The following is a 1,998-nucleotide window of genomic DNA, read 5'->3' as shown; positions in this document are numbered from 1 at the left end:
ACTCCCAAGTTATAATATGACTCACCATTTTCAGACTTGCCACATCTATTACTTGGCTGACCCCGCCCCCAAATTATTCAAGTTTGTGGCCCTGTTCTAAGGCATTCTGCTTTGTTTGTGGGGAGCACTGAGCCAGCTTTGTGGTGGGAACACCTTGGGGAGGGAAATTTTGAGCAAGGTCTGAAGGATCAGTTAAGTAGCAAGATCACAGAGGTGGGCCCCACCCCCCTCCTCCTCATTTTATTTATTTATTTTTAAATATATTTTTATTGGTTTCAGAGAGGAAGGGAAAGGGAGAGAGAGAGATAGAAACATCAATGATGAGAGAGAATCATTGATTGGCTGCCTCCTGCACGCCATTCCCTCCCCCGCCCCCCCCGCCCCAGACTGGGGATCAAGCCCGCAACCCGGCCATGTGCCCTTGACCAGAATCAAACCAGGGACCCTTCAGTCCACAGGACCCTCTATCCACTGAGCCAAACCGGCTAGGGCTCTCCTCATTTTAGCCACCCCTCTCCCAAACTCCAGTTCTGCTTCTATATGTTGAACTCTAGACAGGTGAGGTGGCTCCCAGAGACTGGTTTTCCAAAGTGAGGCCCTGGCCCTTAGTACAAAAACAAACTCTTCAAAATTTAAAAAGTAATATAGTGTGCTGGCTTCTGCAGCCCATGTAATAAAACTGGAACGATTCAGAGAAGATTAGCATGGCCCCTGTGCAAGGATGACACGCAAATTCGTGAAGCGTTCCATATTTTTTAAAAAAGAAAAAGAGCCCTAGCTGGTTTGGCTCAGTGGATAGAGCGTTGACCTGCGGACTGAATGGTCCGGGTTCAATTCGGTCAAGGGCACATGCCTGGGTTGCTGGCTCGATTCCAAGTAGGAGGTGTGTGGCAGGTAGCCAATCAATGATTCTCTGTCATCACTGATGTATCTGTCTCCCTCCCTTTCTCTCTGTGATCAATAAAAATATATCTTAAAAAAGAACAAAATATAAAAAGTAATATGGCTTTATTTCAGAAAATGTGTGAGGTAAGTAAGAAATAAAACAAAAATCAATAAATTCAAAATTTCCATTTTATATATCTGAGCGCTTTTTTCCTGTTTTCCTCATTTCCATTGGCTGCTTTGAGATTTCTTCTGCTAGTTTTAAGTTACACGCTAGTTTTGTTTGGCAGTGAGTATACCCATGTTTACTTACCCCCACTGGTTTCTTTTATGTATTGACATCTGCGCTTCCCCTAAAGTTCTATTCAGCTGTTACTGCTCTGGTCCCAGGTATCACCATCCTTCACCTCGCTCACTCAAAACCTTGCTCTTGGCTCTCTCTGCTTCTACCTAGCAACCAGACCTTTTAAAAGCCAAAGCTGTCATTCTTCTACCAAACAGCTTCCAATGGAGCCCTGTTTGAGTCAGAAAAGAAGTCCTAGTCTGTCTGTACCTTGGCCCACAGGACCCACCTGGTCTGAATTCTTGCTGTTGCTCTGATGTCACCCTTGTTAACCCTCCCTTAGGTCTCTAGGCTTCAGCACATCGACCTTTATGTTTCTCAAACCCGCCCCGGAAGGTCCTACCTTAGGGTCTGTGCACCAGCTGTTGCTTCTGTTCCTCTTACCTCTTTCATGTGGTTCCTTCTTCATTTGTTGTTTTTTTGTTAATCCTTACTGGAGCATATTCTTTCCATTGATTTTTTTTTTTTAAGAGAGAGTGGAAGGGAGGGAGGGTGAAGGAGAGAGAGAGAGAAACACCCACATGAGAGAGACACATCAATTGGTTACCTCCTGCATGTGCCCATGCAGGGATGGAAGGCCAGGGATGGAACCCCAACCCTTGACTGGAAATCAAACCCGCAACCCTTCAGTGCACAGGCTGATGCTCTAACCACTGAGCCCCCCTGGCCAGGGTAAAAGTATCTATTCTTTAAAGACAGTTACAGGATTTGAAATGATGGTCAGGAGCATTGAGATTTGAACCTCTGTAACATTAACCATTTATTCCCGT

The 1,998-nt window shown here is 45.3% G+C and overlaps 1 non-coding gene across 1 annotated transcript; it reads left to right on the top strand.

The window, feature by feature from the left end:
- Window positions 1-653: 653 nt before the first annotated feature.
- Window positions 654-756, top strand: LOC132212961 (U6 spliceosomal RNA). Its single transcript, XR_009447873.1, has one exon. It is a non-coding gene; the product is annotated as a U6 spliceosomal RNA (small nuclear RNA).
- Window positions 757-1,998: the final 1,242 nt, after the last annotated feature.

Source organism: Myotis daubentonii, chromosome 11 (assembly GCF_963259705.1).
Source record: "Myotis daubentonii chromosome 11, mMyoDau2.1, whole genome shotgun sequence".
NCBI lineage: Eukaryota > Metazoa > Chordata > Mammalia > Chiroptera > Vespertilionidae > Myotis > Myotis daubentonii.
Note: the sequence above shows the minus strand (reverse complement) of the source record. Positions and strands in the feature narration are given on the sequence as shown.